Source organism: Grus americana, chromosome 22, assembly GCF_028858705.1.
Source record: "Grus americana isolate bGruAme1 chromosome 22, bGruAme1.mat, whole genome shotgun sequence".
NCBI lineage: Eukaryota > Metazoa > Chordata > Aves > Gruiformes > Gruidae > Grus > Grus americana.
In genome coordinates this window covers 5,808,224-5,834,779 of record NC_072873.1, presented here as the reverse complement: position 1 = coordinate 5,834,779, position 26,556 = coordinate 5,808,224, and the positions used below count along the sequence as shown (strand labels likewise).

At 45.4% G+C, this 26,556-nt stretch overlaps 2 pseudogenes; both read left to right on the top strand.

Annotated features, from left to right (window-relative positions):
* Positions 1-592: 592 nt before the first annotated feature.
* On the top strand, positions 593-5,110 carry LOC129195217 (olfactory receptor 6C74-like; annotated as a pseudogene).
* A 16,783-nt stretch (positions 5,111-21,893) lies between these two features.
* On the top strand, positions 21,894-22,844 carry LOC129195582 (olfactory receptor 10A7-like; annotated as a pseudogene).
* Positions 22,845-26,556: the final 3,712 nt, after the last annotated feature.

Here is a 26,556-nt window from a genome sequence, read left to right as displayed (position 1 = left end):
AAGAACTGCAGCCCATGAGCAAGACTCACGTTAGAGAAGTTAATGGACGACTGTCTCATGTAAGAGGGATCCCACACTGGAGCTGGGGAAGAGTGTGAGGAGTCCTCCCCCTGAGGAGGAAGGAGCAGCAGAGACAATGTGTGATGAACTGACCACAACCCCCATTCCCTGTCCCCCTGTGCTGCTTGGGGGAGTAGGTAGAAAATTTGGGAATAAAGTTAAGCCCTGGAAGAAGATGTGGGAGGAGTGTTTTAAGATTTGGCTTGATTTGTCATTGCTCTACTCTGTTTTCTTGGTAATAAATTGGATATTTTTTTCAAAGTTGAGTCTGTTTTACCTGTGATGGTAATTAGTGAATGATCTCTCCCTGTCCTTATCTCAACCCACGAGCCTCTCATATTTTCTCTACCCTGTGCAGTTGAGAAGGGGGAGTGATAGAGCATCTTTGGTGGGCACCTGGCCTCCAGCCAGGGTGAACCCACCACCAGTAGTCTTCCGGTTAGGATCACCACATGTACCACCTGATTAGGCTTTCATTTCTGCTTCTTGGAACATTTTTAACATCTTTTTTACTATCTTTTAGCTTTCAGAGATGAATCAGTCATCAGTGGTGGACTTCATTCTCTTGGGACTCACTATCAATCACTTTTGTGAGATCATCCTATTTGTCATTCTCTTTGTTGACTTCCTCCTGATCCTCCTTGGAAACATTGCTGTATCACCATCACACTGATGGACCAATGATTTTACATCCTCATGTATTTCTTTCTCAGGAATTTCTCCCTTGTGGAAATGTGTTTCACATCTACCTTCATGCCAAAGGCACTCTACAGCCTCCTCACATGAGCAAAACCAATTTCCCTCTCTGGATGTTTCCTTCAGTTATCCCTCTCCTTCATCCTGAGTATCTGCACTTTCTTCTGCTTAGCTCTCATGTCCTTTTACTGCTATGTGGCCACCTGCCACCCTTTGCATTAGGCACCTTCAGCTAGTGCTGGGCTGCTAGGTGGTGAGTTTCTTCTTGGTGTTCTCCCCACTGACAATTATACTGCATTTGACATTCTGCAGGCCTGACATCATCAACCACTTCTACTGTGCTATAACACCACTGCTCCAGCTGTCCTGCACAGACACAGGCCTTGCTCAGAAAGTAATGCTAGTGACAAGTGTTCTAATATTACCTGGCACCTTATCAGTAATCGTCCTTTCTTATGCCTATATCATCTACACTGTCACACACATCCAGTCTTCAGCAAGCAGGAAAAAAGCCTTTTCCACATGCTCTGCTCATCTCATTGTGGTCACTATTCTGTGCAGCAGCTCCATCTTCAGTTACATCCGACCAAGACAGCGGGGTAGGACGGATTTTGACAAAGTTGTATCTTTTCTCTACTGTGTGATTACTCAGCTGTGTAACCCTTACATCTACGCCCTTCAAAATGAACAAGTCAAACAGGCCTTGAAAGATATGGTGACAAGGGGTTTTGTAGGCTTTGGTGATATTTTGAAATCTGGAGCCACAAAGCAGAGAGTGCATGACAATGACTTCGTAGCAGAGTTCCCAGTACCCTGGGGGTGGGAGGGTGGGGGACTGTGGTGGGTTGACCCTGGCTGGGGGCCAGGTGCCCACCAGAGCTGCTCTATCACTCCCCTCATTCACCGGACAGGGGAGAAAAGGTATAATGAAAAGCTTGTGGGTCGAGATAAGGACAGGGAGAGATCACTCACTAATTATCATCATGAGCAAAACAGACCGAACTTAGAGAGGGAATTCATCTAATTTATTACTAAGCAAAACAGAGTAGAGGAATGAGAAATAAAATCAAATCTTAAAACACCTCCCCCCACTCCTCCCATCTTCCCGGGTTCAACGTCACTCCTGGCTTCAACCTCCACCACCTCAGCGGCACAGGGGGACGGGGAATGGGGGTTACGGTCAGTTCATCACACATTGTTTCTGCCGCTTCTTCATCCTCAGGGGGAGGACTCCTCTCATTGTTCCCCTGCTCCAACATGGAATCCCTCTCACGGGAGACAGTCCTTCATGAACTTCTCCAACATGAGTCTCTCCCGCAGGCTATGGTCCTTCACGAACTGCTCCAGCGTGGGTCTCTCCCATGGGGTGCAGACCTTCAGGAGCAGACTGCTCCAGTGTGGGGTCCCCCACTGGTCACAAGTCCTGCCAGCAAACCTGCCCTGGCGTGGGCTCCTCTCTCCACAGATCCACAGGTCCTGCCAGGAGCTTGCTCCAGCGTGGGCTCCCCACGGGCCACAACCTCCTTCAGGTGCCTCCACCTGCTCCAGCGTGGGGTCCTCCATGGGCTGCAGGTGGAATCTCTACACCCCCTCATCCTTCCTCCATGGGCTGCAGGGGGACAGCCTGCTTCACCATGGTCTTCACCATGGGCTGCAGGGGGATCTCTGCTCTGGTGTCTGGAGCACCTCCTGCCCCTCCTTCTTCACTGACCTTGGTGTCTGCAGAGTTTCTTACATCTTCTTACTCCTCTCTCTGGCTGCAAAAGCTCTCTCTAACTGGTTTTTTCCCTTCTTAATTACATTATCACAGAGACACTGATTGGCTTGGCCTTGGCCAGTGGCAGGTCCATCTTGGAGATGGCTGGCATTGGCTCTATCAGACACAGGGGAAGCTTCTAGCAGCTTCTCACAGAAGCCACCCCTGTAGCCCCCCACCCACGCTACCAAAACCTTGCCATGTAAACCCAACACAGGGATAAAGATGATGCGTGGATGTGGATTAGGTGGTATGCCTGTTTATCTGCCCTGACCACATACAACATCTCTTTCACTTAATCAGTTGGAAATAGCCAGATTTGATCCATTTGAAATGAGGTGTGATAAAATCCAAACCAGACAATGCAGACACGTAAAACAACTCTTTAGATTTCTATAGGAAATTAAAATCAATACTATATATATCTTGGACAAAGATTCCTAACCTTCAGAGCAGATGACACATCATCACACAGAAAGTTCCTGTCATAGTGCCTATTATTTCATTTACAGAAAGGTATGTGGAGGTGTGTGACGGATTCCTCCCTGATTTCTGCAAGGAAATGTTTTGAATGGTGAAAGCTGGAAGTTCATGCCCCACTAAACTGTTTTCCAATGCAAAGTTCATTTTCATGTGTATGTTAACAAACTGTCAGGAGCCTGAGCGAACTGATAGGCCATTATGTCCCTGACCAGCCTCACCTGGGGCCTCCACCCACACCCTTTGAACGTGGATGCAGGAGCCTCATTTAAGCACAGGCCTGGGCACTCAGCCCCTGCCTGACCTACACTGTAGCAGTGCCAGTCTCCATTTCAATTACAGTCATGCCCATGTCCTAAAGTCCACAATGCGAACTATTTATTCTTATCAAGTTCTTACTATAAATTGTTTCTGTGACCATGTCTGCTTCAGTAGAATGGAGCTTAGGAGTTCTCAAGTGTGGTTTGGATCTCCTTGTGTTGTTCCATACATCATCATTGCCTGCTTTTGGTTTTCTACTCAGCTGCTTGGGAAAGAAATTTTATTTTTCTTATCTGCTTGCAGGGGCATGGCCAGAGTGAAAGACTGATCAAAGGGGAGTACTTTAGGCATTTCCACAACATAAAATTTTATTACCACAACAGGAAAAAAAGTACGCAAGAACTTTGGCAGACAGCTATGTTTTATATTTTCATGCTAATATTTGAGCTCATACTCTTTTTTTGAGATTTGGATAATACCTTGGGGAAAAAACTTTTTAGGTCTGACCACTCCTACCATGGATATGCTATGTGGAGGATCCCCTGAGATTCATTCAGAGTTGAGTGTATGGGTACGGGAATAATGTCACTTAGCTCAGCCATATAAAATTAAGAAAACAAAGTCTCAGCTGGCTGTCCAGGATCCTTCCAAAGTCAACATAATACTATGGGTGATTTATTCCATCCTGAGGCAAATGAAGATTTCTTAGTCCTCTTCTCTGACTTCTTTGTCTGTAAGATCTACCTTCAATTATTAAAATGTGATGATGGGGGTCCCAGCTGGGACTCAGAAATGTCTGTCTCAGTCAGGAGTGTTATTCATTATATGTATAAGTATATATGTATGTGTATGCATATGTCCTAACTCCTCAGTCCATGGTGATTTCAGGAGTAGTGCTTGATTCAGGCCGATGTTCACAGAACCTACTACTTTTGCACCTGAAGGCCTACAGCTCCCATACAAGGCAGGCCTTCAGTCTCTGTTTCTTTCCCTGGGGGCAGGTGACTCAACCCGGAAGCCAGTGGAAGAATTAGCATGAGGGCACTGTGGATGGTCAGGAAGTGAAGGGAAGGACAAAGTGCAAACTAGCAGTGCAGAGCAGGTCCTCCTTCCTCTGGTCAAGAAGGGATTTTAACCTTGCACAAACATGAGAGTTGCAAGCATCTATGGCATAGCAGATGTATCATGAGTTATTAGGGTTGCATTTACACTTCCTGTGTGCACCTTCTGCCTGTAGATCTGAGTCTCTTCTCAAGCATCTGGAAACCATGGAGGGGCTTCAGCACGCTTACTGGCAGAGGTTGCCATCTATGCTCTTTCTAGAGACAGCAAGACAGCACAAATGAACAGCCTCCTCCAGAGGCATGGTCAGTCAAACAAGAGAATCCTCTCACATGGGGGCAAAAAATGCCCTCTGGAAAGACCATATCCCAGTATGCCCCTCTCTCCCCTGCCCCTCATTGACTGTAGAGGGGTCTCACCACATTGCATTCGGATGCCTACACTGCAGGTGCCTAAGAACAGGGGATGGGTGAGCTTCACACATAGAGCTGTAAGTGCCATAGAAATTCATCTGGTCTCTTTTCCTTGCTTGCAGTGGATTTTATCTAATTGTGTAGAAAACAGAGTGGATTTTTTGAACAGCTGCAATGATATGCCTCTCCATGCCAGTATCTGATTCGGTATGTGCTCATTCCATCACCATCCAGCCTAATAGAAGGCTTAGGAACAACAATCGATGCTGTGGAAATATCCAGGAAGAACAGGACCCAGAGGGAGAAGTACCTGGCCATGTGGAGGGTGGGGTTTACTGTGACCATGAAGATGAGAAGGTTCCCAATGATGGTGATGGTGTGATTTCACCATTCCCCAGATATTAAGTGCTCTGTCTTTCTGACTAGCAGTGCAACGTGTAAGGACTGTGATAATTGATAAACGGTTGTTGATAGGAAGCCCATGGGGCGACTGGCGTGTCTGTGTGTGAAATAAGCCTTTTGGATGAAGGATTCACTTGTAGTTCATAAACAAGGGGTGCATCTTCCAGTAAATGTGAAGCTTTACAATGCAGTGCTAAAAGATACCAAGATGGCATTATTGCTAATTGCAATTTGCAAAAGATCGAGTGTGGTTTTTCACTATAGTGGAATTCTACAGCTGGTAGAACTGGGTGTGAATTGATGAGGATTTTTGTTTTGTGAAATCTAATGATACTTAGAATTTCATAGAATCATAGAATAGAAGAGAATAATAGAATGGCTTGGGTTGGAAGGGACCTCAAAGATCATCTAGTTCCAACCACTGTGCCGTGGGCAGGGACACCCTCCACTAGACCACATTGCCCAAAGCCCCACCCAACCTGGTCTTAAACACTTCCAGGGATGGGGCATCCACAACCTCTCTGGGCAACCTGTGCCAGTGCCTCACCACCCTCACAGGGAAGAATTTCTTCCTAACATCTAATCTAAATCGACCCTCCTTCAGCTTGAACCCATTACCCCTTGTCCTGTCACTACACTCCCTCATAAACAGTCCCTCACCAGCTTTCCTGTAGGCCCCCTTTAGGTACTGGAAGGCCACAATTAGATCTCCCCGGAGCCTTCGATTCTCCATGCTGAACAATCCCAACTCTCTCAGCCTGTCCTCAGAGGAGAGGTGCTCCAGCCCTCTGATCAGCTTCGTGGCCCTCCTCTGGACTCACTCCAGCAGCTCGATCTTTGTTTTACTGGGGCCCCCAGAGCTGGATGCAGTACTCCAGGTGGGGTCTCAAAGGAGTGGAGTAGAGGGGCAGAATGACCTCCCTCGACCTGCTGGTCACACTTCTTTTGATGCAGCCCAGGACACAGTTGGCTTTCTGGGCTGCAAGCGCACACTGCCAGCTCATGTTGAGCTTCTCATCAATCAATACCCCCAAGTCCTTCTCCTCAGGGCTGCTTTCAATCCATTCCTCACCCAGCCTATAGTCGTGCTTCAGACTGTGCCGCCCCACATGCAGGACCTTGCACTTGGCCTGTTGAACTTCATGCAGTTCGCACGGGCCCACCTCTCAAGCCTGTCAAGGTCCCTCTGGATGGCATCCCTTCCCTCCAGCGTGCTGACCACACCACACAGCTTGGTGTCATCAGCAAACTTGCTGAGGGTGCACTGTCCATGTCTCTGACAAAGATGTTGAACAGTGCCAGTCTCAGTACTGACCCCTGAGGAAAGCCACTCGTCACTGTTCTCCACTTGGACATTGAGCCGTTGACCACAATTCTTTGAGTGCGACCATCCAGCCAATTCCTTATCCACCGAGTGGTCCATCCATTGAATCCATGTCTCTCCAATTTAGAGACAAGGATGTCATGCAGGACAGTGTCCAGGAAGATGATGTCACTCTTCCCTTCTCCACCAATGCTGTAACCCCATCGTAGAATGCCACCAAATTTTTCAGCATGAGTTGCCCTTAATATGGACTTTGTTCCCAGTGTATAAAATGAAAGAGAAACTCCTTATTTTTATCACAGTAAATCTGTGAACCTGTCCTATCTGAGATATAAGTAGAGAATTGTTCAGTACATTCTTTAGTCAATATAATCTGTGTGTGTCAACAGATGGGTCATGGTTTAAAGAAAAAAAAGATAGAACCAACCTATGGTAGAAGAATTGATTGTTCTGGGATTCCCCAGCAATCAGTGTTTGCCAATCACTGTCTTTCTGCTCTTTTCTGTAACACACATGATAACAGTATTGGTAAACATGGCCATCATAGTGCTAGTGTGGGTCTTTCCATTCCTGCAGACTCCAATGTACTGCTTCCTTGGCAACCTCTCCTTTCTGGAGATCTGGTACACTAGTGTTTGTGTGCCCAGAGCCCTTGGAGTATTCCTTGGAAAGAGTCAAACCATCTCCTTCATCACCTGCACCTTGTAAATGTGCTTCATCTTCTCTTTGGGCTATATGGAATGTGCTGTCATGCTTATGGTTGCTATCTGGCTATATGCTACCCTTTATGCTACAGTGTCCTCACGTGACACCTTGTGCACACAGCTGGCCATTGGCTCCTGGATGTTCAGTTTCCTGGGTGTCACTATCCCAGCCTTTCTAATCTCCACCTCATTCTTCTGTGGGCCCAATATCATCAATCTCCCATTTTTTTGTGACAGAGATTCATGGATTTCTTTCTCCTGTTGTGACACTCATTTTGCTGAAATGGCATATTTCATCACCCTCTCCACATCCATACTTGGCTCTTTAGCAGCAACATTCACATCCTACATCTCTATCATTTCCCCTGTCTTGGGGATCCCATGAGCCCAAGCTTTGTGAAGAGCTTTTTGTACATGCACAGATCATCTTACTGTTGTAATTTTGTGGTATGACTCCACCATCTTCCTGTACATCAGGTGCTGTCATCAGACTTCTCTGATTTGAACAAAATTGTGAATAGCCTCAATACTATTGTGACTCCTTGCTGTGCTTTAGCCCCAGCTGACAACAAAGCACCATGCAGCCACTTACTCACTCCTCCCTCCTTCAGGGAATGGGGAGGAGAATGAGAAGAAAAAGGTAAATTTTGTGGGTTGAGATAAGGACAGGTTACTGGGACAGCAAAGGGAGAGGAAAATAACAACAGTACTTAGAATATACAAATCAGGTGATACACAATGCAATTTGCTCACTGCCTGGAACCCAATGCCCAGCCCATCCTGAGCAGCAATGCCCCCGCCCAGGCCAGTTGCCCCCATTATGCATGACATCATATGGTATGGAATATCCCTTTGGCCAGTTTGGGTCACCTGTCCTGGCTGCGTTCCTGTGAAATTAACTCTATCCCAAATACCTGCCTCAACCTTGATGGATAAGAAAAAAAAATTTCTTCTCTGCCAAGGTTTAGCAGTTAGTGTTCTGGACTCCTGTCAAGTTTTCTTTGGCCTTACAAGAATGAAACGTTGTTCATCTTATGAAGAAGAATCACATGTATCACTTAGTCTGATGATTTAAAATATGTGTCATCTCCAAACATCAGAATCAAAATACAAAATTGTTAATTTGAAAGTATCACTTTTGCTTATGAAATCAATAGGCTGTTACAGAGATTAAGTAAAATTTTGTTTTACTAAAATTTTATGTCTGCCTAGGAAATGGGGTCACCGGTGTCTTGACTGCATGGAAAATGCAGAATTTTTACATGAAAAGTGGGATTCATGTCATCTGACATTGGATGTCTACAATGTACATATATAAGTCATCTTTTATAGACAGTGAAGAGACATCCCTTCAGAAAGTCGTTATTTTAATGTCTACAAGGTTGACAGTTTTACTGAAGTGATTTGAGTCTCACTCCTAACATAGTGTCTATCTAAATGTTTCACAAAATCACAGAATCATAGAATAGTAGGGGTTGGAAGAGACCTCTGGAGTTCATCTAGTCCTGCTAAAGCAGGATCACCTAGACCAGGTTGCACAGGATTGTATCCAGGTGGGTTTTGAATATCTCCAGAGAAGGAGACTCCACAACCTCTCTGAGCAGCCTGTTCCAGTGCTCAATCACTCTCAAAGTAAAGAAGTTTGTCATGTGGAGATGTCAGTTCCTGTGTTTCAGTTTGCGCCTGTTGTCCCTTGTCATGGGCACCACTGAAAAAAGTCTGGTCCCATCCTCTTGACACCCGCTCTTTAGATATTTATAAGCATTAATAAGATCCCCTCTCAGCCTTCTTTTCACCAGGTTAAACAGACCCAGGTCTCTCAGCCTTTCCCCATACAAGAGATGCTCCAATCTTGGTTTCCTCCATGTCTGGACGTGAAGAAAGATGAGGGTTCTTTCAAAGGTCAGTTCACCATTTCCCAAGGAGGGTATCTGACATGAGAGAATGAATTATGTTGCTTAGGCAGTCCTACCTGAAATACTGTTGGTTGTGTGAAGAGAATTCTCAAAGCCTCTTTCACTTTCTCATTCCTGAAGGTGTAGATGAATGGAGTTAGCTGACCACTGGGGTCAGCACATTCACAGCCTTCTTAATGTCAAGAGAAGTCCGTGAAATTCTCATGTACATGAATATGGTTCTGCCCTATTATAGAGAGGCCACAGAAATATGAGCACCACAAGTAGAAAAAACCTTTTGTATTCCTGAGGTAGTTGTGATCTTCAGCACAGTGGATATGTATATGTAGGAGATGATTGTCCATGCTAATGAGCCCAGTAACACAATGGTTGTTTTCACAAAGTCTGCAAATTCTTGAAAGCTTATTTCACTGCAGGTAGGTTTTCCTGCCTCAGGCAAATGCCAGAAATGCCATGATAGAATCCAGATTTTTCAGATACAGGTAAGTGAGTAGGAATATTTACCAAACAGGGCAGACACAGAAGATTTTCCTTTTTCTCCTTATTTCTCATCAGAGCAAATCTTATTCTGAATACAAAATTTAAATAAATAAATATTTTTAGTCAAAATTTAGTAGAATTTTCTGCAAAATGAAAGCTGAAAAATCAAGCTCAACATGGAGAAAGTGCCTTGTTTTACACCTGCTGTTGTTTCTGTTGTTTTTTTCTCTGTTTGTTAATTGAAGAGCAAACCCAATGCAGTCAGACTAATACTAAAAGTTACAGAAATATTGGCCCTTAACACCCAATTATGTAGGTCAACATAATAATCAGTAAGCCATATATACAGGATCTGTGCATTTATTCTCTTACGTCTAGGACAATTTACTTGGATGGTTGGCTTTTTATTTTTTCTCCCCTCAGTAAAATTGACCTGAAATGATTTCTGTGCCTTCTCTATAGATTAAATTAAAGTATGTCTGTCTTTCCTTTCTTAGAGCCAAATAACTTCCCACATCTGTTCTCATGGGAGACTTTACACCACCCAGACATCTGTTGGAGGGACAACGCAGCAGGGCATAAGCAATCCAGGAGGTTCCTGGAATGCATTGATGATAACTTCCGTCTCCAAGTGATAGGGGAGCCCACGAGGAGAGGTGCCATGCTGGACCTTGTTCTCACCATCAAGGAGGGGCTGGTGGGAAATGTTAAGCTCAAGAGCAGCCTTGGCTGCAGTGACCATGAAATGGTGGAGTTCAAGATCCTCAGGGCAGCAAGGAGGGTGCACAGCAAGCTCACTGCCCTGGACTTCTGAAGAGCAGACTTTGGCCTCTTCAGGGACCTGCTTGGTAGAGTACCATGGGACAAAGCCCTGGAGGGAAGAGGGGCCCAAGATAGTTGGCTAGTATTCAAGGATTATCTCTTCCAAGCTGAGGAGCAATGCATCCCAACAAAGAGGAAGTCAGGCAAAAACACCAGGAGGCCCCCATGGATGAACAAGGAGCTCCTGGATGAACTCAAATGCAAAAAGGAAGCCTACAGAGGGTGGAAGCAAGGACAGGTAGCCTGGGAAAAATACAGAGAAACAATCTGAGCAGCCAGGCATCAGGTTAGAAACACCAAAGCCCTGATAGAACTAAATCTGGCCAGGGATGTCAAAGGCAACAAGAAAAGCTTCTATAGGTATGTCAGTGATAAAAGGAAGATGAGGGAAAATGGGGGCCCCCTCTGGAATGAAACAGGAGACCTGGTTACCTGGGATACGGAGAAGGCCAAGGTACTCAACAACTTTTTTGTCTCAGTCTTCCCCACAAGGGCTCTAGCCACACTGCCCAGGTCACAGAAGGCAAAGGCAGGGACTGGGAGAATGAAGAACCGCACGCTGTAGGAGAAGATCAGGTTTCAGACCATCTAAGGAATCTGAAGGTGCACAAGTCCATGGGACCTAATGAGATGCATCCACAGGTCTTGAGAGAACTGGCGGATGAAGTGACTAAGCCACTCTCCATCTTAATTGAGAAGTCGTGGCAGTCCAGTGAAGTTCCCACTGACTGGAAAAGGGGAAACATAACCCCCATTTTTAAAAAGGGAACAAAGGAAGACCCTGGGAACTACAGACCAGTCAGTCTCACCTCTGTGCCTGGCAAGATCATGGACCAGATCCTCCTGGAAACTTTGCTAAGGCACATGGAAAATAAGGAGGTGATTGGTGACAGCCAACATGGCTTCACTAAGGGCAAATCATGCCTTACAAATTTGGTGGCCTTCTATGATGAGGTTACAGCATTGATGGATAAGGGAAGGGCAACTGACATCATCTACCTGGACTTGTGCAAGGCATCTGACACTGTCCCACACGACATCCTTGTCTCTAAATTGGAGAGACATGGATTTGATGGATGGACCACTCGGTGGATAAGGAATTGGCTGGATGGTCACACTCAAAGAGTTGTGGTCAACAGCTCAATATCCAAGTGGAGATAACTGACGAGTAGTCTTCCTCTGGGGTCGGTATTGGGACCAGTACTGTTCAACATCTTTGTCAGTGACATGGACAGTGGGATTGAGTGCAACCTCAGCAAGTTTGCTGATGACACCAAGCTATGTTGTGCAGTCGACATGCTGGAGGGAAGGGATGCCATCCAGAGGGACCTTGACAGGCTTGAGAGGTGGGCCTGTGCAAACTGCATGAAATTCAGCAACCATTCTATGATTTTATAAAAATGTTTTGAGGGAAGATAGCACAACACACAAAAACCCCAAAATTGACTGTATTGGACCACTGCCACAAACACGCCAAGGCATTCACTACATATTCACCATGGTGGAATCAACTACTGGTTGGCTAGAAACATATCCTGTAAACCATTCCACTGGCTGAAATACCATCTTAGACCTTGAAAGGTAAATTTTGTGGCGACATGGTACCCCAGAGAGGAATTGAATCAGACAATGGGACTCATTTCCGACATAACCTCATAGACACCTGGACAAAGAAACATGACATTGAGTGGGTGTATCACATCCCCTATCACCCACAAGCCTCTGGAAAGACTGAGAGATATAACGAACTGTTAAAGACTATGTTGAGGGCATTGGGCAATGGGGCATGGAAGCACTGGGATATGAATTTAGCAGAAACCACTTGGCTGGTTAACACCAGAGGTTCTGCTAACCATCCTGGTCCTGCCCAAACAAAACCTCTACATACTGTGGGAGGAGATAAGGTCCCTGTAGTGCATACAGGGAAGTGGCTGGGGAAGGCAGAGTGGATTGCTCCTCCCATGGGAAAAGGTAAACCCATTTGTGAGATTGTCTTTGCTCAAGGACCTGAGTGTACTTGGTGGGTAATGCAGAAGGATGGGGAGACCCAGTGTGTGCCTCAAGGAGATTTAAACTTGGAAAAATGATCTGTAATGTGAGTTGTATGTTGTAGGAAGTAATGTGGCAGGAATGATCTGAAACCAATGAAGAGTGAGTTTCGCGAGGAACCAGATGAGTGTAACGATGACCCAAAGCAAGTTGGTGTTGGTGCCCAACAATCAAACATACTGCTTCTCCTGTCCTGAACACCCATCTTGACAGATGAGGCCCAAGTCATAGCCTGTTTGAGAACATCTGGAGGAATGGAGGAAGACCATTAAACGGGGGAGTAATATGTCTCTGTTAAACGACAGGGGAAAGCAGTTAATAAGAATGTATAAATCTGTATGTTGGGTATGAAGATGGTTTAAGTATGTACTTAAGTTGTAAGTGTTGGTGCTGTTCCAGCGCAGATTTCAATGATCACTTGGCAGGCCTCCTAGTTTCCCTTAGTGCCTATTAGTTCAGGACACATGGCACTATGCTTTCCTGGGAGAAGATTCAGGCAAAGATCATAGAATCATAATAGAATCATAGAACCATAGAATCATAGATTCACAGAATGGTTTGGTTTGGAAGGGACCTTTAAAGATCATCTAAGTCCAACCCTCCTGACATCTTTTACTAGATCAGGTTGTTCAAAGCCCTGTCCTACCTGACTTTGAACACTTCAAAGGATGGAGCACCCAGAAATTCTCTGGGCAACCTGTTCCACTGTCTCACCACCCTCATCATAAAAAATTTCTTCCTTATGTCCAATCTAAAGCTACCCTCTTTCAGTTTTAAATTGTTTCCCTTTGTCCTGTCACTGTATCCCTAAGTCCTTCTCCACAGGACTGCTCTCAATCCATTCATCCCTGTGGTGGGTTCACCCTGGCTGGAGGCCAGGTGCCCACCAGAGCCGCTCTATCACTCCCCTCATTCACTAGACAGGGGAGAAAAGGTATAATGAAAAGCTTATGGGTCGAGACAAGGACAGGGAGAGATCACTCACTAGTTATAGTCATGAGCAAACCAGACTGAACTTGGAGAGGGAATTCATCTAATTTATTACTAAGCAAAACAGAGTAGAGGAATGAGAAATAAAATCAAATCTTAAAACACCTCCCCCCACTCCTCCCATCTTCCCAGGCTCAACTTCACTCCTGGCTTCAACCTCTGCTCCCCCTCAGCAGCACAGGGGGACAGGCAAGGGTTATGGTCAGTTCATCACATGTTGTTTCTGCCGCTTCTTCATCCTCAGGGGGAGGACTCCTCTCATCGTTCCTCTGCTCCAGTATGGAGTCCCTCTCACGGGGTCACAAGTCCTGCCAGAAAACCTGCTCTGGTGTGGGCTCCTCTCTCCACAGATCCACAGGTCCTGCCAGGAGCTCGCTCCAGCATGGGCTTCCCATGGGCCACAGCCTCCTTCAGGTGCCTCCACCTGCTCCAGCGTGGGGTCCTCCATGGGCTGCAGGTGGAATCTCTACACCCCCTCATCCTTCCTCCATGGGCTGCAGGGGGACAGCCTGCTTCACCATGGTCTTCACCACAGGCTGCAGGGGGATCTCTGCTCTGGTGTCTGGAGCACCTCCTCCCCCTCCTTCTGCACTGACCTTGGTGTCTGCAGAGTTTCTTACATGTTCTCAGTCCTCTCTCCGGCTGCAAAAGTTCGCTCTCTAAGTGTTTTTCTTCTTCTTAAATATGTTATCACAGAGGCGCTGATTGGCTTGGCCTTGGCCAGCGGCGGGTCCGTCTTAGAGCCGGCTGGCATTGGCTCTATCAGACACAGGGGAAGCTTCTGGCAGCTTCTCACAGAAGCCACCCCTGTAGCCCCCCACCCCGCTGCCAAAACCTTGCCATGCAAACCCAACACAATCCCCCAGTCTGTATTCATCGTGGGGATTGCACTGACCCTGGTGCAGGATCTTGCACTTGACCTTGTTGAACTTCATGCAGTTCACACAGGCCCATCTCTCAAGCCTGTCAAGATCCCTCTGGATGGCATCCCTTCCCTCTAGAGTATCAACTGCACCACTCAGATAGCATCATCTGCAAACTTGCTGAGGGTGCACTCAATCCTACTGTCTGGGTTGGTGATGAAGATATTAAATAATATTTGTCCCTGGACAGACCCTTGAGGGACACCACTCTAATGGTTTCCACTTGGACATTCCACTAGGCTTTCTCTACCTGTTCCTCCTACCTGAGTGTAGTAACTTTATTCTATGGCTCTGCTGTCTGTGTAGTTAAACCGCAGGATTCTGAAGAGGATTCTGATCTGAAATACAGGGCAGTTAGCTCTAGAGGACTAGTCAAAATTGAGGGCCCACAAACTACATTTGCAGGGCGGATCTACCCCATCAAAACTATGCAATTGTCTCTGATTTTCTTTTGAAAAAGCACTTGACTTCGTGATGACAGAACAGAAATAATGATTTTTATATTCTGCTACATTCCCCCAGCTCCTCTGGTTCCCAATAAACAGTCATAGCAATAATGTGGAAAACATTGTGACCAAACATACTGTACCACAAAATAGGGTGGGAATAATCAGGCATTAACTCAAGTATCTACAATAAAAAGGTGTGCATCTGGACCAGTTGCTTTAGCCTCCCTTTACACTCAAAGGGGAGAAACAGTCTAATTTAAAACATGATTAGTCTCATCTACTTGAGGATGATCTTAAACATCCTGCCATTGACCATAAAAAGATTCTATACAAATAGCCCAAAAACAGATGTTTACATTTTTAGATATCTGAAGGCAGTTCAGAGCAATGACTTTACTGAAATTATTCTTTTCGTAATCTGTAATGTAGAGTTCAAACTTATACTGTGATATGCCTGTATCCCTAGAAATATAAAATATGAACCAGTGAAATTATTAAACCCATGGAAGTCATAACATTTTCTACAAATTTTCCAAGGAGCATTTAAGGACAGTGTCCTGGTTTTGGCTAGGATAAAGTTAATTTTCACAAGGAGCTAGGACAGGTGAGGCAAGCTGGCCAAGGGGTATTCCATACCATGCAACGTCATGCTCACCATAAAAGGGGGCTAGTCAGGGAAGAGTGGCTCAGCACAGCTCTGGAATGGTCTGAGTGTGGGCGGAGCATCCAGTTGATGGTCAGGTCGGTAAATTGCCTTGTGTTATCACCTGTTGTGTGTATTCTGTTTTAAATACTGTTGGGGGGTGAGCGAGCAGCCACGTGGTGCTCAGCTGCCGGCTGGGACTAAACCACGACAGTCAGTCAATGGCAAGATTTTATATCACAGATGTATGAAGTCATTGAGGTGAATGTTAGGTCAGTCACATTCCTGGAAATAAATTGGAAATAAGTTGGAAATAAATTCCAACTCAGTTATAAATTTTTGGTCCAAAATCATGCGTCTGAGAACTGTCAAAAGCATGAGACTTACAGTAAAGAGAACCATGATACCAATTTCCTGTTACTGAGAGATGTTAAAAGGATAGCTGTTTGGTATCCATATGGAGTGTGAGAATGTTTATTTTTCAATAAGATTTTCTGAATAAAGAGCTTGCCAAATTGGAATGATGATAATAAAAGGGAGGGAGTTGTAAACACAGAGACATAAAACCTGACCAATTATCACTAACAGAGACAATAATCATGAATAAACATTGCCACTTGATGAGTTCTCAAGAAACTGCAGGTGACTGGTACTTTGCGCCTAGTGAGGATGCAAACCTGAGGGTCAAGCATGTCGGATGGGGTCAGTGGGACCATGCCAGCTGATGAGGAGATGTTCAGGTTAAGGGAAGCGAGGAGGAAAAAAGAGGGGGATAAACAGAAAAGGGGTCTAAAAGGGGTCTGGCTGAGCCCTGCGCCTGATCAGCTCAGTCTGTCCTGTCTTATTAAATCTTTTCATAACTCTCTGCATATTGTCACTCTATCCTGTGTGTACATGTGCTGCAAGGGCCAAGTACTAGCTACTGGGGAGATTGGTGTGAGTGGATTTGGTGCCAGCTACTGAAGCCAGACTGGTGGTGTGGGCACCCTTGGCCTCTGGCATGAGCTACGAGAGCCAGTGGGGTCCCAGTGCAGCTGCTGGAGCTAGTAGGGTCTCAGCCTACATGCTGGGTGGGCATGTGTTCCCAAAACCAGTTACTGACTGGCATAAGTGAGGTGAGGGAGGGAGGTCAGCACTGGCAGCTGGAGCCGGACCATGGGTGGCAACTCTTGTACCTTGTGCTGGCTGCTGGGGGCAGGAGGGAGTGTCTATGTCTCCCCCAAAGTAGTTGTACATGGGATGTGCATGTATATTCACCAGCAAACTTCAAGGTGGACCAGCCAGTGAGTAGGAGGTCCAGACAAGGGCATCAGATGGGAGAAAGTCTGTGCTGGTGCCCAGGGAGAAGCTGCAAATGTGGGGTACCTGTGGGACAAGTGTGTGAGTGCTGCATGTTTGGTGCATCAGGTTGGAACAGCTGGTGAGTAGGGGACCTGTGGGGTGGGTCAGAGGGCCAGGATCTGGGCAGGGGTACTGGACAGACAGAGGGGTGATGCTAGTACTCAGGCGACCCACAAATGTGTGTGTGCTTGTGAATCATGAGGATGTTTTGTGTGTGCCTGCACTAGTGAGCTCCTGTCTCTGCCAACCACAGAGGCAGAGCTCTTGGAAAAACTCAAAGGGAAGAAGGAAGTTTAAGGTATGTGGAAAAAGGGAGGAATATAGGAATGTTGTCAGAGAATTTAGGGATGCAACGAGGAATGCTAAGGCCCACTTGGAATTAAATCTGTCAATGATGTCAAGGACAACAAGAAGGGCTTTTTCAAATACATCAGCAGCAAAAGGAAGACTAGGGAGAATGTGGGGCTGCTGCTGAATGAGGTGGGTGACCTGGTGATGGAGGATACAGAGAAGGCAGAGTTACTGAATGCCTTCTTTGCTTCTGTCTTTACTGCTAAGGCTGGCCCTCAGGAATCCCAGACCCGGGAGGTAGGAGAGAGAGTCTGGAGAAAGGAAGACCTTCCCTTGGTTGAGGAGGATCGGGTTAGAGAACATCTAGGCAAACTCAACATCCACAAATCCGTGGGCCCTGATGGGATGCACCTGTGAGTGCTCAGGGAGCTGGCAGATGTTATTGCTAAGCCACTCTCCATCATCTTTGAAAAGTCATGGAGAACAGGAGAGGTGCCTGAATACTGGAGGAAAGCCAGTGTCACTCCAGTCTTCAAAAAGGGCAAGGAGGACCCAGGAAACTACGAGCCAGTCAGCCTCACCTCCAACTCTGGAAAGGTGATGGAACAGCTCATTCTGGGGGTCATGTCTAAGCATGTGGAGGAAAAGAAGGTTATCAGGAGTGGTCAACATGAATTCATGAAGGAGAAATCAAGCCTGACCAATCTGAGAGCCTTCTACGATGGCATGACTGGCTGGGTGGATGAGGGGAGAGCAGTGCATGTTGTCTACCTTGATTTCAGCAAGGCTTTTGACACTGTCTCCCATAACATCCTCATAGGCAAGCTTAGGAAGTGTGAGCTAGATGAGTGGACAGTGAGGTGGTTTGAGAACTGGCTGAATGGCAGAGCTCAGAGTGTTGTGATAAGTGGCAGGTTGTGATAAGTGTAGTTGGAGGACTGTAGCTAGCGATGTTCCCCAGGGGTCAGTACTGGGTCCAGTCTTAATCAACATATTCTTCAATGACCTTGATGAAGGGACAGAGTGTCCCCTCAGCAAATTTGCTGATACAAAACTGGGAGGAGTGGCTGACACACCAGAAAGCTGTGCTGCCATTCAGTGAGATCTGGACAGACTGGAGAGCGGGGCAAAGAACCATATGAATTTCACTAAGGGCAAGTGTAGGGTCCTGCACCCAGGGAGGAATAACCCCAAGCACCAGCACAGGACAGGGGTTGACTTGCTGGGAAGCAGCTCTGCAGAGAAGGACCTGGGAGTCCTGGTGGACAACAAGCTCTCCATGAGCCAGCAATGTGCCCTTGAGGCCAAGAAGGCCCATGGTATCCTTGGGTGCATTAAGAAGAGTGTGGCCAGCAGGTCGATGGAGGTTATCCTCCCCCTCTACTCTGCCCTGGTGAGGCCACATCTGGAGTTCTGTGTCCAGTGCTGGGCTCCCCAGTTCAAGACAGACAGGGAACTACTGGAGAGATTCCAGTGGAGGGCTATGAGGATGATTAGGGGACTGGGGCATCTCTGGTATGAGGAAAGGCTGAGCGAGCTGGGTCTGTTTAGCCTGGGGAAGAGAAGACTGAGAGGGGATCTTATCAATGCTTATAAATATCTAAAGAGTGGATGTCTAGACTCTTCTCTATGGTGCCCACTGACAGGACAAGGGGCAATGGGCACAAACTGGAACACAGGAAGTTCCATCTCAACATGAGTAAAAACTTCCTTACTCTGAGGGTGACCACGCACTGGGACAGGCTGCCCAGAGAGGTTGTGGAGTATCTTTCTCTGGAGAGATTCAAAACCTGCCTGGATGCAATCATGTGCAACCTATTCTAGGTGATCCTGCTCTAGCAGGGAGGTTGGACTAGATGATCTCCAGAGGTCCCCTCCAACCCCGACCAGTCTGGGATTTTGGGATTCTGGGATTGTGATTCTGTGAGGAGGGGATGTGCCTGCCTGCACTCGTGTGTGATGTGAGTCTTGTATGTACTGTCTGTGATGATCTGTGTGGCTGGCCATGTCAATTTCATTTGCATGTCTGTGTCTGTGTCTCTGTGAGTCCCAGGGATATGTGCTTAACTTTACTAGTGGTTGAACTTGCAAATAGGATAGCAGCAGCTGCGTCCCTGAGATCCTGAGTCCCTAGGTACCAGGCTGGGCTCCAGCGGCTGGGCAGGAAGGTCCTGGGCCAAAGCTGCTGGAGCGTAAAGCTACTCTTGACATCCTTTAATAATGCTAAAGGTGTTTGAGACTCCAAGGTGCCCTGGGATAGCACCAAAGCCCAGCTTGCAGCTCTCTACTTCCTTAATGACTAATTTCTGAAGAAAACATTTTTTTTGTGCTCCTGTGATTGGCTTTAAAAGGCACTGCATTATTGTGCCGCAGAAGGAATCTTATGATTGAACTAGGATGCAGATGCTCTTGTAGGTTCTCATGTACTTGCAAGTCAAAACGCATGTGCATGATGTAGTTCCATTGTCCCTGTTCCAGGAAACTACCTGATTCTGCTACTACTTCAACTATATTGAAACAACTTTAACAAGTTCCTTTTCTTCTTCTCTGTTAGGCTAGTCTTTGGCAACTGACATTTATGATACCTTTGTGAAGGGGAGATAAATTCCATTTATGGTACTTTGGAGAAAACATGCCTGACATTCCATGGAATATACCATGTGCTAATGTCAGAGACTATTCAAGCTGTAGCAGAAGAGCATCTGCATTTAAAATACAATCTAAAATCTACAATGTGCGCTGACTTTAGGAGCCATCAGCCCAACACTGTCCCTAATGTAAGAAAACAAAGGAAATTCTTCTAGTGAAATTTGCACAATCCCTTTTGGAGGCACTGGATGGCAGAACTGCTGAAGGTAGGACACCTATTTGAAAATGCTTGTTGAATGTTGTGAATACATATAGCAAATCCAAGGAAGAACGAAGACCAAAACTTAAAGGTCCTCATAAGCACTGAACAAGAATTACACAAAGTGAGAGTTGTTGCTGAGAGGTGTTCTGCATTAGGTAATAAAACACTAACCTATGAGTAAAACAATGACTGCTGTGAATTTTATTGACTTTAATTAACAGCTAATGACCAAAGCAATAGTATAAAACTTTCATAACAGATCAAAGAGCAGAGTTAGGTAGATTCTACTTCAGCTACATGGATCTAAGAAGTCAAGAAAACTAGTGTGAATGTGTGGCATTACAAACTGCAGGGACTTTTAAATGTCATTTTCCATTCTGTTATGCACAGGTTATATTGAGGTCTCTCTCAAAATCTGGAGCTTCAAATAACGTAGTGTTCTTTCATTTCTATGTTAATGGAAACAACCAAACCCAGAAAGGTTCCTTTTAAATACAACAGACATTTAAATGCCTGAGAATGTTAGGGTTTCTTTATTGTGCATGTAAGTTAGAATCACCTGTGGCTCCCAGTTCCACAGCTTTCACTTTCATGTTCATGTTAGAAAACCTACAGACAAAACACGTCTTGTGTGAGTTATAGCAGAAAGAGAAAGAGAAATTGGATGGAGTCAGTACAAGGAGTGATTGAATCATGAGAGGGCTGTATGCACTGCTCTTACTCTGATGACGTGTCCTTCTCTATGTGCTGTGGTCTGTTGACCAGATCCATGTGTGTACAGTGGAAAAGGTGCTTCCCTCCTCTGTCCCCACATATGGATACATTTCTGCTGCCAATGTGCATTCTGTGCCTTGAGATTTACCAGTGTAGTTCAACGGTTGGTTGACCCTTTGGTAAGAGACGACGAGTCTGAAGAACGCAGAATTAGTGACCACTTTCTCCTGTGTCAGGCTAATTCCTTCTCTTTCAGTAAGAAAACACGAAGCTGCCACAGTGCTGCATGACTATCCCATCGGCATCACACACACAGCAGTGCTCATCAGGGTAATAAGGCAATGTGAATAATGAAGCAGATAGTACTGAGCTTCGCCCTCTACACTTAGCATTCTCCATGGATATCTTTCCCTCTGATTATTCCTTCTTCCTTTTCCTGTCTGTAGACAAAGGGTATTTGGGTTTGCTTTGTTTCGTTTTGGTTTTGCTTTCTTTGGACTGTGAGTGTTTCAGTTGCCAGTTGGGCCTTCCTCCAGTGGTAAGAGTTGGCTTAGGTCTTCCCTCCTGGCTTCTGCTTCCTCCATTTGGGTGTGCTTTCCCTGGAGCTGGGCTCTGTGAAGTCTTTCTGTCCCACTGGCAGCTGGGGAAGGCTGTGAATATGAGTCAAAGCTTCCCACAGCCTGAGCTTCCCTGGCTTTCATCTAAGGTTGGGTTCCTCTAAGCTAGCTTCAGATGTCTTGGAGGAAGGCTGTCTGCCCTGTCAGTCTGCTCAGTAAAAAAACCTGTGTCCTGGCAGAGTACAAGCATGTTCTAAGAGGAGCTGTGCTCACTGCTCCACAAAGCAGCAAAATGCTTTTGCTTTCTTTGGACTGTGAGTGTTTCGGTTGTTGGTTGGGCTTTCCCTACAGTGCACAAAGCACCTATGGAACCAGTTGACACCACAGACCTGACATTTGAGGGGAGAAGTTGTTCTCAGCAATTAACCCTACATCCATAATGGAGCCAAACCCTTCAATACCAGCTCCTCATAGTGGTATGCTTGGTCACTATCCCAAACTATGAAACTTAGAGAGCACTAACATCACGCGCTTTCAGCACACGCTGCTGTTGCCTTCTTACTTTGTTCACATAAGTCAGCTCTAGAGTTGCACCCTTCAATCCAGTGTCTCTCCAGGGATTCCCAAGAGACTCCTCACTTCAGCAACCGGCTGAAGCACCATGATCTTGGTGCAGTGACTGACAGTGTGTCCATTTGATTCCTCCCAGATGAAGCCAACAGAGGGACCAGAACCAGGAAACCACACTCTGATGACTGAATTTGTCCTCTATGGATTGTCCAACCACCCAGAACTGCAGCGCTTGCTGTTCTTCACATTCTGCTTGATTTACACCATCACCATCATCGGGAACCTTCTCATCTTCATGGTCACAGTACACCCCACCCTCCGCACACCCATGTACTTTTTCCTCCGCGTCCTGTCCTTCCTGGATATTTCCACAGCATCAATCGTTGTTCCCAAGATGCTGGTAAACTTCCTGTCACAGGACAGGAGCATTTCCTACATGGGCTGTGCCACACAGCTCTACTGTGTCATTTTCTTAGCAGCCACTGAATGCTACATTTTGGCAGCCATGGCCTATGACCGTTACATGGCCATATGCAACCCCCTTAGATATGCAATCATCATGAACAGCAGAGTTTGTCTTTCTTTGGTCCTGCTGTCGTGTTGCAGTGGTAACGTTGTCTCGGTGGTGCAGACAGCTTGGGTGTTCACGTTGCCATTTTGTGGGCCCAAGAATATTAACTACTTCTTCTGTGATATTCCCCCCCTCATCAGGCTCTCCTGCACTGACACCTCTTTGTATGAAAAGCAGATCATTATAGCCACAGCGCTGGTCATCTTTACACCATTTTGTCTCATCTTGGTATCCTATGCCTGCATCATCTCCAGCATCCTGAAGATTTCTTCTGTAGAGGGCAGACACAAGACCTTCTCCACCTGTTCCTCACACCTTACTGTTGTAACACTGTATTATGCAAGTGGAACCTCTATTTACTTACGGCCAAAATCCAGTAATTCATAAGACACTAAGAAAGTCCTAGCTCTCATATACACGACTATAATTCCCACATTAAACCCCCTGATTTACAGCCTGAGAAATAAAGAAGTGAAAGGATTACTAATCAAAACTATAGCTGAGCTGATGAAGATATAAACTTATTTGGCTTGAAAGGAATCTTTTTTCTCCTTTTGCTTCATTTATGCTTGACTTTTTTTAAACACCCTAATAACTTGTAACACTTGGAACACAAAATGGATGCCTATCAAACTCTACTTAGAGACATTGTGTTTCTTCTGTCCCATATGATTGTATATGAATCTTACTACTTCAGTATTCATGATATACCATCTTGCATCATTTGGTGGAAAATGAGGTTTCAGTCTTTGTTTCCAAGAAAAAAAAGTTAATATTTCATTCAGTATAGTCACTGTAGCAGAGACTGCAATGTGTGTTGGACAAGTATCTTGTCACCTGGGCCATAGCATCATTTGTATTTTGCACCTCTCTGTTACTAGTTCTTTATGCCATGAATAAAATTTTTTTTGAGAAGTGCCTGAGAGCCTCATAGAAGCTTTCACAGATAAATGACTCCAGGACCTTCAATTCATTTATCTTCTGTCATTTCGAAAGGGGGAGGAAATCAGTTCTAGTTTTGTCTGAGAAAGCAGGAAACTAAATGCAGTCTCCTATATGACCAACAAATTCTCTAGGTCATAAATGCCTGTATGACAGTATGGCATCAGCCTTTATGTGCCATTTCACCTGGTAATGCAGAGAACCTTGGCCAGATTTCCCAAAGTTCTTCTGTCTCATGTGTTAGTACAGTACGTGGGCATCTTCCTTCTTTTTCAGCAGACTCCAGAGACCAAGACTCTTCATTTAGTCTTCCAAGAGTGAGTGGGAGCAAAATGTATTATTTGGTGATTTTGCTTAAACGGAAGAATGATCATAATGAGCAAGACAAAAAACCTCCAATGGGAGTCATATCCACTGAGTTTTGGCTGTTACCTTTTAGGGACAAATACTAGAAACAAACACCAGTGCAGTTCTCTGAGCTGGCTTCTTTTGCAGTCCAGATGGTACAACTCATAACGATGTACTCTGTCAGTCATCTCTAGTGCCAACCTTTTGCGATGACGTCCTGAGGACCAAGAAGCTCCTCAGAGCAACCAGATCTTCAACAGCCTCTGAGTGTGCATGTGTGCACATTTGTGTGTATGTACATACATGTATGCTTGTGTGTATGTGTGTGTGAGACACCTCTTTGCTCAGATCCTATTGAGAATTTCTTGCACGCTTGGGTAGGTGGCAGAAGTGCCTGCAGCGTGCTGGAGATTTGTCTTGGACTGTTCTCAGTGGAAATGGGTTGCCCTTGCCCTTCTCAGCTGGTGCAGGGATGGCCTATCTGCTGTTATACCATCATTTGTCCCAGGAGCAGTAGGCCTCTTGAATCTCTGTGATCCTCCTCCTGCCCTGAGTGATATCTGCGGAAAAGACCGTTCCCTGCTCTCCTCATCTCTCATACTGCCCTCATTCAAGGCCTTCTGCACCTTTGCAACACTCCTATCTTTAGAAAAATGCAGTAAAGACATTTGTATTTTAACTAGCTGTCCTTTTTCTCCAGATAATGAAGAGAAACAGGCACTTCTTGAGAGTAGGTCATCTGTCCTACTTCCTAATTTAGGATCAGGACCTAGCAGAATGCTGTGTCCTTTTCTCTCTGGTGATAGACCCTATTAAAAAGGCCACAGAAGAGCCAATCTAAACTACATCCAGAGAATACAGCAGAAACATAAAAAAAGCTTTGCAGAAAAAAGCTACAGAAAATGCAGTTATTAAAACCACAATTAGACATTAGAGCAGAGAGAGGGGTAGTCATGACCTTATTTAAGTAGCACTTGGGAAACAGTCAAGACTGCAAGAGTGATGAGTTCTCAACACTTTCAAGCTGAGGGGATTGAAACCTGTAGTACCCTTATTGTTACGGTGTAGTGTACACATGGGCTATGGTGTTCTCTAGGCATCCTGCTAAAGCTGAGCTGCGGTGCAGAAAAGACAGAAAAAATAATTTTAACAGTATATTTTTAATTTTCTTAAAGGGGGAACTTAAGGGATAATTTACCTTCTTCTCTGCCAGTAAGTGTAAATGCAGTTTGTTTTGTTTGTGTTTGTTTTCTTCAGCACTTGATACTAATGGAACTCAGTAAAGGATATGTTACTGCAGGTAGTCTTATTTGCTAGGAAAGGCAGGTTGTCATTGTTTATGGACTATTCAGAAGGTTAAACAGCAAGCTCCAAGCCTCTGCAAAAGATGAAAAGTTACATTAGGCATCCTCTTGGTAGGACCTAACTATATTTTACTGAATGAAAGCAAGACTCTCCACATAAGAATGCAGCAGCAGAGAGCCTCAATTAGCTGTTCCAATGCACTCCTATATTTAAGAATAAAAGACTGAATTTCAGTAAGGCTCTGTATGCATCTAAGAGTAATTACGCTTACTATCACTCCTTTTTTGAGACTTTGGTTTATTCATTGTCTTTCTAAAAGGTTGAAGCTCCTTCTAGGAGTTTGAGCCCAATATCTCTGAAAAAAATTGAACACTCCAACCTATCAAGACAAAGATGGGGTGGGAGATGGGGGAAGGATAAAGATGGGCTTGTTCTGGTTTTGTTTATTTTTGTTTGAGGTTTTTGTGTTTTTATCTTGTTCATTTTACATTTCATGGGGGAGGGTGTCTTCTGCTACTGTTGAACCATTCAGATGATGTGAGGATATGTGGAAACTGATTCCATGAAGATTTGTCAGCATTTTAGTAGAGGTGCAATGGAACTGTCAGAATGGAACATACGAGTCTCTAAGAGATCTACCAAAAACATCGACTGAACTCTAAATGTGATTTGTCCTCTGACTGTAGAGGGAGATAAGATCACAACCTGGGAAATAGACAACTTGTAGGTGTCTGGAGATGTCAGGCAGTGAGGAATTCATCTTCCCTAACTTCAGTGTTTAACTACCCACACATAAAGTACAATTTCAGAGCCCCAGGCATACCCTACCTGACCATCAGCAGCCAGTTCAGGAATTTTTGGGTCGCACTTACGCCCAGCACATATCTGCCAGCTCCATGCAATGTGTCACTCTATGGCATCTTAAGTAGCACTGATCAGCTGTGTTTGGGTACTTGAATGCCACTCCGAGAAACTTAATGGAGTCTAGAGAGAATTTAAGCTCATTACATACATTCAGTTTGGGCAACTGAATTGTTACTGAAATTAGGACAGCTTCAGCTAGCTGGCTAAAACATCTAAAGGTGTTCCATGTAGGTGTCTGCATGTCTGGTTGTCACCCCATGACATTCAAAGGAAGTCTCCTGAATACAGTCGGCAGAGTCTTCGTGGTGATGGTTGATATGATATGGTGCATAATGGAAACCTCATTCTCCTGCAGCTGGTTCTCCTTGAATGTTAGAAAAGGGCACTTCAGGACTGAAAACAGCCCTTTAAAGCCATATATATGATACTATTTGAAAACCCATTAAATCCCTACTTAGACATTCTCAGAAAACTTTCTTGTGCTGTAAAGAAAGACTTGAAAGTCCTGGTGGACACCAAGTTGAACAAGAGTCAGCAATGTGCCCTTACCACAAAGGTTGCTAATGGTATCATGGGTTACATCAGGCAAAGAATTGTCAGGAGATTGAAGGAGATGATCCTTCCCATTTATTCAGTGATGGTGTACACACCTGGAGTACCTGGTGAAACCTACAAACCACAAAGACCCCAAGATCATTCTCTGAAGCAAGCTGGTCTCCTGCCTGTACTGGTGGACAGAGGGTCTGTTTCCAGGGGAACCCACAAGTGTGGG